This window comes from Abramis brama (assembly GCF_963993115.1).
Source record: "Abramis brama genome assembly, chromosome: 24".
NCBI classification, from domain to species: Eukaryota; Metazoa; Chordata; class Actinopteri; order Cypriniformes; family Leuciscidae; genus Abramis; species Abramis brama.
This window is the reverse complement of record NC_139986.1, coordinates 8,467,084-8,481,746: the sequence shown is the minus strand read 5'-3', so window position 1 is coordinate 8,481,746 and position 14,663 is coordinate 8,467,084. Positions and strand designations below refer to the sequence as shown.

The 14,663-nt window shown below is 38.9% G+C and overlaps 1 protein-coding gene across 1 annotated transcript in view; it reads right to left on the bottom strand.

The window, feature by feature from the left end:
- The window catches only part of bmp6 (bone morphogenetic protein 6), a 50,951-nt gene that overhangs the window by 20,659 nt on the left and 15,629 nt on the right, over window positions 1–14,663 (bottom strand). The window lies entirely within an intron of this gene.

Below are 14,663 nucleotides of genomic sequence, written 5' to 3'. Positions count from 1 at the left end.
TTCTTCATTGACAAGGTAGGCTGAATCTCTATGTTATGACTTCTCCAAAATTGGTGTCAATCAAGAAAATGAGATTGGAAGTGTCCACCTTTAAATAAAGGCACACACTTGACAAATATGTTCTTATCAAGAATAATTGATTAACCAATGCCTAGATCCCAAAAGCTTTCAAATGACTATAAAAACACATTGTAGAGATGCACAAAGCTGGAAAAGGCTACAAAAGCATTGAAGACATGGGTATTTGTCAGTCCATAATAACATTTTTATTTTTTTTATTTTTTACAACAGAAATGAACCATCACTTAACTTACTTAGTGGAAAAAGGAAAATTCATAGTTGGACTATGACACTATTTTCTTCTAAATCTGCTGTACAGCCGAAACAACTTTGTTGCATTATTTTCCTGTTATCACTGTAAAGCTGCTTTGAAACAATCTGTATTGTAAAAAGCGCTGTATAAATAAAGGTGACTTGAATTAAATGGACTTGACCTGGTAAGATACCTTTTCTACAAATGTAGAAAATTCGGAATTGTTTTTACTTAGGGCGGACATCCTATCAATATCACTTTAATAACACAACAGGCAATCCTGAAAGAGGTCAGAAAGAACCCAAAGATAACAGCCAAAAACCTCCAGAAAATTATTTAACCTCCGCAGAAGTCTATTCATGTGTTCACTATAGAAAACAGAAATAAACTGAAACACATATTTACGACATTGAGACATGTCTCATGTTTTCCCCAAATCACCTGGATGTTCCACAATGGTTCTAGGAAAATGTTATTTGGACAGTTGATACAAAAGTTGATACAAAACTGCACAAAGCTTTGTTTAGAGGAAAAACAGCATTAAAAGTCTGACTAAAACAGTGACTGAAAGTCTTATGACCATCTAAAAAATGTTTGGTGGAGGGTTCAATGGTTTACTTACTTTCTCCACCATGCAATGTGAATGATTACTTACAGTGTTATGTACAAAAGTACAATTGTTAATGTTAGATTGTGTTTGTTTATAATTGTAAGATCAGACCACATATTATGAGTAATTAATGCAGAAATTCAAAAACATAGTCTTGCTATTGTAGTGCATTGCATTTATTATAGCTTCTTGTCTCTGAATAACTTGCTTTCGGAAAGCAACTTTCATTATTCACATCTCTTGCAGTGCATCCATCGCAGACAAGCTCAAGTCTTGTTCTCTGTGTGTGAAGATTTGGTGGTAAATCTAGAAGGACAAATATTTCAATAAAACTGTCTTCACATCTTGAGTCGATGCCTAGCTACAGTGGAAAACAGCTAAACAGCAAATTTACAATGTGAAAAGAGACCTCCAGGGGCATGTGTGTGTAAACAAACTTGGATTTGGAACAAAAAAATCAAGCCAAGATTCACTGTTCCAGAGAGAGCAAAAAATAGATTGTTTCTTTACAATACAATGACATGATATAATAATATATATTCAATATAATATTCATGCACACTATCAGTGAAAGACCAACATGTAACCCTTAACATTAACTTTTTCACCAGGGTTTTTCTTTTCACATACCTAAACATTATAAAGATGTGGTAAGCTATGTATGCTCAATAATAGCCTATAATTGACTGACCTAATTCACCCATATGGTCTATACATACGCATTTATATTACAGCACCACTTCACAGAGCGTCCAGATGTGCAGGGCATGTGCTGTAATAATGATTCACTATTTCTGGTAGAATACTAATTCTTTATTTATTCAAGCTGTTCCCACAGCAAAGGACATCACAGAAATTCATTTATCCGCAGTTTTAAGTTTTTCTGCATGAGTGAACTCATGCAGAAAAAAGGAAAAAGGGGAAATTGCGACCAGAGTGTGTTTTCTCATCAGATGACAGCTTTGTCATTCTGCCGTGATACTCTTCCCCTCACGTCACAGACAACCCTTACTCTTGTTCCTATGGATGACCCATGGGCTGTATTGCTTGCCATAAGTACAAGTCCAGCCGGATGCCCCGCTTGTGGGCCCAGGGTGAGGTGTCCTGCTCTGATTGTATTTCCATGCTTCCCTAGGTGAGGAACACACACTTCCATCTAAGCCTTCCCTCCTTGTGAAGAGGAAGAGAAAGTCATGGAGCTGACTAAATCGTGGAGCAGAGGAATGAATTAGAGATCACCAAGGGTTTTGGGGTAATGTGAAGACTACCCCTTTTTCTCTGTTTGGTGAATTACAGAAGCTGTTTAAAGTTCTCCAACATCACATGGGAGCAACTTCTCTGATCTGTCGTCTTCCAACAGGGAGTTATACTCTTCTGCTGTCCTTACACATGTGTTACAAATTAAAACTGAACCTCTTGAGAAAACCTCAAAGGGCTTAAGACAGATCCCTGAGGGATACCCTGTCCTTGTGCTACATACTATGCTCTAATTGACTGACTAACCTTGGAAAACCCACCTGCAAAGTATGAAATAGAGTACTGGTAGAATCTTTTGACCTCTAGTGAGGGTCTACTACTACTACAAAAAAAAAAAAAAAAAAAGAGAGAGAGAGAGCAGAGTAGAGAGAGAATTTTCTTTAGTGCAGTTCCAGCTTCAGGTTCACATGGTGATTGCTTAACATCAGGCGTTTTCTCACTCACAATATGACTGAGTAATTCATACTGAAAGCAATTTCCAGAGATCCCATTTGTGATGTTTTTAACATCAGCACATCAAGGTTTGAATGTGGCCATTTCACATGCTGCTGAGACTTCTTCATTAACAACTTTCACAGGTGGATCCAACAACAGAAGCCAGTCTCTCCGCAGCAAAAACATCCGAGATGACAGATATATTATAGGTCAACCGCACATGCAGTATCGAGGGCCGCTGATCTGGAAATTACACTGTTACTTTTGCCTAAAAACGATAGGGTGGCTGAAGACTACCCATGAGATTTGGCAGAATATATATTCTGTCAATGGCATTCTTTTTATAAGTTTTCATTGGCTGTATTACAATTATGAAAGTAGATATTTGCAAAGGTCCCAACTGTTCAGGAGTTCTAAATGTGTCCTCTGCAAATGCCGTTGCCTTTTTAAAAGGATAATGGAAAAAATGAGGCTCACAAAATGATAGATTATACTTATATCAAGGACTTGGCATTGACAGTAAGAAACACAACCAAAACCACAAAGCCCATATGGTTTGATATAACTGATGTGGTTTTTCAGAGGACAGACCCAGTAAGGACCCACAACAATAACTGTGTGGCCACATACTAAACAAAAATGTGAAAGTGCAAAAGGTTGTTTGAGCAAGAAACATTTAAGAGCAACAAAGTGGAAAGTCTTGTGTGACTATCATTGTGTTGGCGTTTTTCATCATCTTCACAGATACTCTTCTCCCACACATTAACAGGAAAAGAGGACAAGGAGGTGATGAAAGATCCAGGGAGAGGGACATACACTGAGAAATGGTTTATACAAAATGCAAAGCAAAATTATATGAATGCTGTGTGAATTCTGTTAAGTTTAATGTGAGAAAAAAAAGAAAAAAGAAAATAGAATCTCACAAAAAAAAATATATAGGCATGCAATTTCAGGCATTGCCACCCCATAATGCCTGAAATGTTATGCCTAAATATTTTATAGTTCATAACTGTAATATTTCAATATCTTATAATGTTGAAATGTAAATTACTACTTATGGTGCTCCACGCGATTTCAGATATTTAGCTTCCGCATTAATGTCTGGAATTTGACTAGGCCATTCCAAAACTTGTCAACAATTATGAGGAAGACTTGCTTTGATTTTTATTCAATGATGCCAAAATGTCCAAGTCCTGATGCAGCAAACCATCCATAAACCATCACACTACCACCACACCACCATGACTGACTATTGCTACAAGGTTCTTCTCATGAAATGCAATGTCTGATTTCCACAAAACATAATGGTGGAACATAGAAGAAGTTTTACTTTTGATTAATTCATCCGTAGGGCATTGAGCCAGAGTTCTTGAGAATCATTGAGGTGCTTCTTAGTAAATGTGAGGCACGCTTATGTTTTCTTGGTCAATATTGGTTTCTGCCTTGCTACTCTGCCATTGATCCTATTTTGACATTAGTCAAGGTGAGAGAGGCTCAAAAATCTCTGAATGTTGCTCTGCAGTTCTTTGTCATCTTCTGGATAATATACCTTAATCTTGGAGTAATTCTGGTAGGATGGCCAGTTCATTGGAGCCATAAAGGCTTAGGAATTGCTTTGTAACCTTGTACACCCTGATAAGCTTCAACAGCTTTTTTTTGCGAAAGGTCTTTAGAAATCTCATTCCTTTGTGGCATAATGCACCTGACTTTAAAATTGCTGTGCTGTCAAATTCAAAACGGGCAAAAGTAAGACACCTGACTATTAAATAACTGAAACCTCGAAAGACCAAACGAATGAATGTATACTAATCTACAATAATATCTGACCAGATAGAATGCAAAAAAATGCACAAACTTGCTCACACCATTGTATCCTAATAACAGACCACAATACACATGGTAAAATAGAAGGGCTTGAAGTTGGAAACCCACACCAACACAAAACACTATCAGGGTAACACAACATGTTAAAATAATACAATAACCCTTAACTAACCAGGGGTGCATTTTCTACATGCATTGTTAGCCAACTAAGACTGTCATTACCAGCATAGGAAACAAAAACAAGGAAGTTGTCCTCAGATGCTATGTTTGATACTGCAACATCTCAGAGAAATTACATTGTGGAGAAAGCTGCTGACTGAATGAACCACATATAAGGGAGTAAAGTTACTCCAATTACATACTGCATGTTAACCTGATTAAAAAAAATGAACGGCTTTCTATTGTTTGAATAAATTACCTATAATAATCCAGCCTGATCTCATGAAATGTGTCTCTATAGCACGCATATTATTTAATGTGCAAATTATATGCGAAAATGAATGTGCATATGATACACAGTTTTCACATGCATATGATACACACTTTATGCCGTGTAATACGAACATACCCCACACCACTAATCCTACCCAAACGTACAATACACACATACCCCACACCACTAATCCTACCCAAGGTAGGATCATATCATACAGTATGTACGTAAAAACTAATTTTCGTGTATAAATTGCACGATAAACATAATGCGTACTATAGAGACGCATTTCATGAGATCGGTCTCAAATTAATTTCAAATTAATTTCAGTCTCAAAATGAATAATAAGCTAAAGTTATTACTCCACCACCTGCGCATGGAGTCATTAACATTTTTTTTTTAATAATGCATTGTACTATGGTGGTTAAGCAGTAAGTTAGGTTGTTTTAATGGAAACACTCCTCTGAATGGAACAAACTTAACATAAAACATGCCAATATACATGAATTAAAGTTTAAAACATTTCATTAAAAATGTTAATTGTTAAAAATGTATTTATATACTGTATTTTGTTAAAAGTACTGACATTTGTTACAGTGTCAAATGGTTAAGTTGGTAAAGGGGTCTGGGATAAAGCTCTGTGTCATTTTAATTAGGGCTGATTCTCCATTTCCACCTGTATAACATCTGTTTCTTTCCTTCTGTGCTATTGTCATTAGCCCACACAGGACAACAAGGAGTGGGCTGTGACCTACAGAGAAGATATGGAAAAACTTCAAAACATGCAGAAGTGAGACAGAGAAATAGACACCTGAGGAGAGAGAGACAGACAGACAGAAAAAAAAAAAAAATTGGCAATCACAGTGGCATATGGCATACGGCTATATAGACTGGGCAATGAGGCTTCAGTGTGGTCCGTGGTCACATGCGAGTCACACTTTAAATGTTTTCCATCTCATGCTCTGAAGTAGTCCGGTGGTCATTTGCATTTGATTTACTCACCACATCTTGACTTTTTCATCCCTGCCCACAACCACTAAGATAAACAACAAAAAATCACTTCCTCCAAGACCAAAGGGGGCGCTACTGGTGTCAATCCTACACATCATATTGACCTATATTCCAGAATCTTTGCTCTATGAAGTATCCAGGAGATGCTATAGAAACTGTGTAAGTTTGACTGTAAGTTTAAAGCTGGTTGAACGATTTGAATACATTTCTCAAACTGGTATCTCAGATGGCCAGATGTAACAATGTTACAAACATTACAGGACAGTGACGGTATATTTGACAGTTCCATGTTTTTAAATTATATAAAGTTAATAGTCTATACAACTTGAGTGAATGTGGAGAGGGGAAAATGGAAATGAGTTGTAATTGTTGTTAAATGACCCATTCAAGTCTGTGTATGACTATAAACATGATCGCTTAAACTAATCATGCTGATCTTAACAAATGTGATGGTTTTCAATGTATACAATAAACTGTATAATGTACACTTTCAATGTATATAAACAACATCCACTTCATACATGCAGTACTTTGGTGCAAAACAAGTCACTACCAACACATTTCTGTTAAGGATTAAAGGCATAATTTATATCTAAAGCTTTTTAATTACTCTGTCCAATCCAAAATCAGTCACCACAAATTTGTGAAAAAAAAAGAAAAGTTGAGTGTACACAAGGCCTGCAATTATTTCCTGCGTCTTTGCAGCACATGAAACATTCAGATGCAGATGATTTGAAAGCTGTCTCCTTCAGTTTAACCAATAAAATGTGCTGTGAAGCCAGGCATGTGAAGAATCCATCTGTGTTTATGTAATTATCTTCAGAATCCCCGTTCACATTCTCTTCCCCCACAATCTAATTGTTTCAACTTCTGTAATGAAAAGCTACCGTGACTTGCTTGTCATCTGTACGACTGTACTTGTTTTTGACACTCTTAAAAAAGTGCATGGCACTTTATAACACTCAACCAAACCAACCAAAACTCTTTTAACCAAACTGCATATAACCCTGCATATAAAGCCTACTCCATAACAGAGTTAACACTGCATTGTGGTGTCACAGGAATACAGTCTGAAATGCTGTGCTGCAATTTGAGTTGTTTAGCAACAGAAAACCAATCACAAATTGGCTCATTGCTTGTCTCATGAATTAAATATTCATAAGATCTTCTGAAGGGAATTGAAATTAAGTTAAAAATCTCAGTGCTGTTAAATGTTATTTTTTGTTTTTCTTTAATTTTTCTGGGTTTGTCTTGTTTTGGGAAGCTCACCAAAGCGGATTTATGCGGTGTCATTTTCATAGATAGACAGACAGACAGACTTTTAAACATACAGCCTTTTGTACAGCTTTTTTTACCAATTAGAGATCATGTGTGAACAGAAGCTGTTGAGAACTACCAGTAAATGAGTTCTGCATGGCAACTTTTGGGATGGGAAGTTGTAACTTTCCAACATAAGCTCATTGGAAAACCGTGCCTCCACCTACATTTTTGAAAATCTCCAAAAATGTACATATGCATACGTTTCACTGCAGTTTCCAACTAAAATTAACACTAGAGGCAGTAAAACACCAACAACTTTTATTGATTTTCACACAAATTATGATTACAGGGGCAGATTATTGATTAATAAAGACTTTTAGCATTAACCTTTTAGCGCCACTCACCAGACATTTTATTTCCGAAATGCCGTTCAGCAAATAAAATGTTGCCAGAATTAAATTAATCTGTTTCAGGGAAAACTGAAAGTGCTTTTAGCACCATTTACTGGACATGCCACTTTGAAAATTCTGAAAAATGTGGATCCTGGATTGAACAATTTATTAGCATGTATAAAGTCAGGACACCCCGACATATTTGGCCTAATTAAAGTTCTGACAGTGACAACGCAGTTCCCTATCAGTCAGTCACGTTCAACGTTATGTCAGAATGACTGACAAATTGGAATCTCGCCTGAGAGCTCAATCACCTTTGAGTGTACACAAAACAAGCCAATGGACATTGGCGAGTGAGATTTTCAGGGCGGACCACACCACACGAAGCAGGTAAGGAAGTGTGCTGAACTCACTCATTCAAGCTTTTACTTTGGAGCCAAGCGTTTCTCACGATTCTGCTCTGCAATCATCGTTCGAGTGTGTAGAATGAACCAGGAAGAAGCTCCTCAGAGAGTGTTGGTGTGACAGCACATCAGCGGTGATCGCTTTCCCTGCTTTCATTGCAGTTCTCCTAAAAGAGTATTTCACACACTGCAGTGCAGACTGCCCGAAGGGGGTCTTGCAGGCTGTGCAGCGACCGTCCCTGTGTGAAAGCAGGGAAAGCTTAGAAAGCTTTTCCCTAAAAGAGCAAGTGGATGGCGAGCATCTTTTTAAAGACGCCTCTCTGTCCATACTTTTCTGGATGCGGTCATTTCCTGTCCTCATCTGACTGCCTCGATCACGGTCTCACATGCCTGGGCACAAGTATGCTGAGACGGCGTTCGTGGGAAGGTTCTTGCAGGAAGACGACGATGCCCGTCTCAGCCGGGGCTAAATCCTCCAAGCGGTCGAGACAGGTGACCTGGAGATGGACAGAGCTGCTCTTCCCCCAGAGGAGGGCTGGGCGGAGAATTTTGTCATTCTGTCATTTGTCAAATTTCTGTTCTGCTGCTGGCCTCACAGTCAGTGGTACCCAAAATTTCAGAGAGCAGTTTCCTCAATCTCTAGGTCCCCAAAGGGCGTGGATTGCAGTGTGCGACGCTATGCCTTGCCACTCTCATCCCCCTGCCAAATCGTGGAGCCAGGTAAGTGTTGCACTGCACACTCTGTCCCCATTCCGGGATGCTGTGCCTTCTGGGTCGGGCCCCTGTGCTCCACCACGCTGCCCCACTGAGGGTACATCAGTAGTCCCTCTGACCAAGCTTGTATGGCGTCTGGAAGCCTGGCTAGCGCTTCCCAGCCCGTCTCACTGGCTCATTCGGACTATCAGACTTGACTATACGATTCAGTTCACCCGGCGTCCCCCTAGGTTCATTGACCTTGTAGGATGCATACTTTCATGTCTCGATTCTCCCTCGACACAGACTGTTCCTACTGTTTGCGTTCGAGGGACGGGCATATCAGTACAAGGTCCTACCCTTTGGTCTGTCCCTGTCGCCTCGCATCTTCATGAAGGAGGTGGCCCTTGCACCCCTGAGGGAGCATGGTGTTCGCATTCTCAACTACCTTAATGACTGTCTCATCCTGGACCACTCAGTGGACCAGCAGTTGTGCGAACACAGGGACTTGGTGCTCAAGCACCTCAGCCATCTGGGGCTCCGGGTCAACCGCGAAATGAGCAAACTGTTTCAGAGGCTCCTGGGGCAAATGGCATCTGCAGCTATGCTTCACACCGCTTTAGCACTGGTTACACGGCCGGATCCCGAGATGGGCATGGCACCGTGGCACACACCGGGAGGTAATCACACCGGCCTGTTCCCAAACTTTCAGTCGTGGTCAGACCTTGCTTTTCTATGGGCAAGAGTTCCCCTAGAACAAGTGTCAAGGCATGTTCTTGTCTCAACAGATACCTCGCTCGGCATCTCCTCCTCTGGAGTCAGAAGCATCTAAGGTCGCTTAACCCTCACGACGTTAAGTGACCTCACGACGGAGAAGTACCTGTTTTGTCTGGGACGGGGCACCATATGGCACCCGCGTTCAGACCTCTGTAACCTCCACATGTGGTCTTTGATGGAACCATCCTGAAGTCATCTACCCCTGGGAGCTGTAGACACGATCACTTCAGCTAGAGTCCCCTCTAAGAGGTGCGCTTGTGCTTAAAAGTGGAGCCTAATCATTGTGCTTCTCACCAAGAAGACCTCCGTAAATGCCATGAGTCGTGTTTTCTTTTCAGCGCTAAATCTTAATGAACCATTTATCTTTCATTGGTCAGATGAGAACTGGCCCCCCGACTGAGCCTGGGTTCTCCAAAGGTTTTTTGTACTGTTTTTTTGTTTTGTTTTGTTGTGTTTTTACTGGTGGAGTTTTGGTTCCTTGGCTTTGTCACCTCTGGCTTGCTTAGTAGGGGACACTAACATTTTTGCAATATTATTGATCTGACTTTACTGACACACATTTTCAGTCAACGAAGTGTGCCTGGAATTTGGGCCGACCAACTCTCACCTTAATCATGAGACCCCAGCCTGGATATGTGCACAAGGTTCCCACCAGCCTCTTCAGGGATCAGGCGAGATCCCAATTCGTCAGTCATTCTGAAGTAACCTCTCAGATCCTTCCTTCAAGGAATGGGGTTACATTAGTAACCTTGATGTTACTCGGCACTGCTTACAGATACATCAGTCACTCAGAAAGCTACACAAATTTTGCAATTTAGTTAATAATTTAGATGCAACTAAAGTGTTTCAACTCATTTGAGTGGTATCTTAACGATAAAAGATTGAAAGTCCCTTCTTGTGTGAATAGCAGATGTGCACATTTACCAGAAAAGGCAATCCAGCAATTGTACAGCAATTTACTGGGCTTAATGTGTGAAAGTGGCTAATTAAACAATTAAAACTACTTGTTCAATGTCTTGTCCAAATGTTAACCCTGGGTTTACAGTGTTAAATCTCAAATGTTAAATTTCTCCCCATAGTAAAATGCATTGTTGGAAAAATTATCTTGCTAGTAACAACTGAAACTATGGTTTTGAGAGACACAAAGCGTTGAACTACCTATGCTAATGACGGCATTTTCAACCATAGTTTGCAAATTATGCTTTAGAGAAACGTACCCCGAGATTATTTACTAACCCAGGGACTAATGCTTGGTTAATAAAGTTCCAATAGTGTGTAGTTTTGAAATACAGTAACTGCATGTAGGTAAATTACGGCCTCCCAATAGTCTTGCTGGTCATGGGGTTTACTTCGGGCAGCTGGGAGATGGCAGGGGTTTGACACAGCATTCCCTGGGCATTTCCTACAACTCTGATCTAGGTCTCTGACCCACACAAAGCATCAAAGGCGCCACTACAGGAGTCAGAGCTCTGAGCAAAGGTCAGCAAGAGGTGCAGTAGTTTATGGCAAACCACAGATGAGAAGGTCATAAAGATCTTTAGGAAAATTATCACACTCACTCACACATTGTAGTTTGTATATATTGAATTACATTGTATACAGTACAATGTTAAAAACGTACAATATTTTATGTTAAAAGTAATTATGTTCTTTCATTAAGAAAAAACGGTAACACTTTAGTTTAGGGTCCAATTCTCACGATTAACTAGTTGCTTATTAGCAGGCATATTACTAGGATTTTGGCTGTTTGTTAGTACTTATAAAGCACATTTAATGCTTAAAGGCTGATTTATACTTCTGCGTCGGACCTACGCCGGAGCCTCTACACTGTAGGCAACGCGTTGGTTTTCATTTATACTTCTGCGTCGTTGTCCGCGTTCACGCGCGCAGAGGGAGCATGTGAAACCCGAGGGAGCGGTCCTAGCAGACCAATCACAGCGCTTGCGTCCACGTAGAGTTGACGCGTTGTTACATTTTTGGAGAGGTGCACGTCAGGGTACGCCGAAGGGTACGCGCGCTACACACAGCCTACGACGTAGCTACGGCGTAAGTTCGACGCAGAAGTATAAATTGGGCTTTATTCTGCATGACCATATTCTACATCCCTTAATCTTACCCAATACATAAATTGAACAACTACCTTACTAACTATTAATAAGCAGTAATTAGGAGTTTACTGAGGCAAAAGTCATAGTTAATAGTTAGTTAAAAGTTAGAATTGGACCCTAATCTAAAGTAAGACCGAAAAACCTCATGATGAATTACAGCAACGTGTATTTCGGTCTTACTTTAGATATGAAGAACATAAAGGAATGTAAAATGATATTGCATGTATTGCAAATTGGCCTCCACTAACTGATCATAGTTAATTAAGATCATAAAACGTCTCTCAGGAATACTTGGTTGGTCAATGACTGCTGTCCCAAACAAGTCATTTCCTGTATAACTGCACTAGTTTCATGTCTCTCGAATCAATTCACACTCTTTATTCTCACATAATAAAATAATTTACACTCAAATCAATGTTTCATTTAATTTATTTGGCAAGTTGCCTTATAATATTTTCTCTGCTTCACGTCAGGGACTGTCAGGTTTATTTTGCATTAAATCACCCTGTCAGTTTTATTTTGTGGTAGCGACCTTTAGGAAAATATATTTTTATAGTGTGCTGGACCAAATCTTCATCTGACTGCTCTGAAGTTTCATGCAGGAAGAAGTGAAATCTGTCAGCATTGCTCTGTAGTTGCAGGGTATTTAGAGAACAGCAGTAATTTGTGATAATTATGACTGTTAAAAGATGTCTGAAGACATCGTAGGACATCAGACAAGCGGATCGTCTCCACAGTGAATGGCAGCAGTCAGATGGCCATACCTGCTTGTCAGTAGGAGAATTATACAGAATAGAGAGGAATTGTGTGTGTGTGTGTGTGTGTGTGTGTGTGTGTGTGCGTGTGTGTGTGTGTGTGTGTGTGTGTGTGTGTGTGTGTGTGTGTGTGTGTGTGTGTGTTCGTTCATCAGTTCAGGCACAGTCAGGTTAACTTGCTTTAAGGAGAATTGTTTACTTTATGTTCTGCAATATGTGGCGTAGGGAATACCCTAGGCAACAGGCTAACAGACATTACAAGAGTCAGCTGTTCTGTCTTTAACAGGCGAAAAACAAATCCATTTTCACTTGAGTGCCGACACAAGCCAACGACCTGTCAACAAATATTATAATGTCTTTTTTGTATAAGGAGGAAATTCCATAAAATGGAGGAAATGGTCTGGAAAATAAACAGTCCCATTCTTTCCTTCTTTTCGGCATATAGAAACATTAATAAAGGCATAATCCATGAGAACAGCTGACAAAACATTTTGGATAGACTAATGGTACTCTGTGCGTTACTAGAGCGCAGGCCTCAACACTCTCACAGTCTAAGAATGACACAACAAAGATGCTTGGACTTATTTTCTTGGCGATAAATAATGTTATCAAAACATAAACACAAATCTGTCCATTTTATTTTAGTTTTAGATATCCAGTTGCAGAAAATGGGGAAATAAATGCAATACAAGTAATCATAATTTTTTTTTAAAAGATGTAACTATAATATTTTATTTGATTTATTGAATATCAAAATATTTTTTTAACTGCAGCACTGGTTTTATCATCTGGCAGGAATAAATTAATAAGTCTAATTAGTTGTAAAAGTAATAGCACACCTTTTCTTAACAATCAACATGATCTGACATTTCATTTATTTACTGAGAGCAAGTGTGGTCAATATGACCAAAATATACGGTTGTTAGAATACCAACATTTTAGATACACTGAAAAAAATTTATTTGTTGAAATTATTATTTATTTATTTTTTATCGCAAGTGGTTGCATTAAACTGATTTTATCTACATTTAAACAAATGCATTAAGTTGAACTAAAATTGATTAAGTTCAACTTAATGCATTTGTTTAAATGTAGATAAAATCAATTGAATGCAACCACTTACGATACATTTTTTTATTAATTTCAACGAATCATTTCTTGGAACCAATTTCAAGTATTTCCAACTTCTTTAAACTTCTATGTGAAGAATGAAAAAGAACTTTGCAGAGAGTATATTGGGGCACTGAATCACGTTCAGTCTCTTCCACGTTACGTGTGCACGAGTGCGAGCACGAGCAATAAGCTGCCGGCAGCAGTTCATTTAACAGCCATCAGTGTCACTCATAACAAGGGTTTCTGAATTCGACATATAGCTCGTTTGACTCTTTCCCCGCCAGCGTTTTTTTTTTTTAGTTGCCAGCCGCCACCAGCGTTTTTTCAAAAACAAAACTTTCAGGGCCCCCAGAATATTTTCTTGTATGAATATCTGAACATGCAATATATCAAAATAAAGAACAGACCCTCTGCTTTAAAAAAAATTTTAAAAATAAAACATTTTATTCTAGCTTTATGCATTCTTTTTTTATTTTTTTATCAACACTTCTCTTCACTAAGTTTCATAAAAAGCAACATTTTGAGCAAAAAGAAAATCCCTTTTTTGTCAAAGCCTACATCCAGATCAGATTCAAAACGATGATCAAAACAAAGATGGAGTAGATCTAGTCCATCCCCTAATGCTTGCACAGTCCTATTCAGTAACATTAGGTAGTTTTTATTTATATGCTGTTTAATGTTGGTGATAGCGATATTTTACATATGCATATGATTACATGATATCGCTTGTTTCTGCATCTTCTTCGCATGTGTTTTGATCAGGAGGAAGATGTGTAATAGCGCCCCCTACCATATAACAGTGAAAACACGGAAAGCGCTGTCTCACAAATGATGGAAATTTCCAGTGCTTAATTTGTAAAGTGGGAGGTCCCGGAGCGCAGAGGGGGGGTGGATCCGGCGACTCAAAACGGGGGTTGGAGGTAACGGAACAAAAAAAAAAAAAAAATTACACTGCCTATGTAGCTTCTCTGCAGGGGCGGCGCCAGATAATTTTTAAAGCATGTGCTGAGGGGGTGCTAGATCATTGACGGGGGGAGCTGCACAAAACTTGGCCACTAAATATTTAATATTCAGTTATGTTAATGATCACAATTAAAGTTTTAATTTTATTAAATTGAACAAGCGCAACATTCAGCATTCAATCAAATATTCTAAACGATGTAGGCTATTATTAATAATGTTATTTCAACACAATATCTCGTTATTTCGACATAATATGTGTGCATGCATTTGTATTGATTTTTATTAAGTGTTTTCTCTGACAGTGTCGACTCGGCT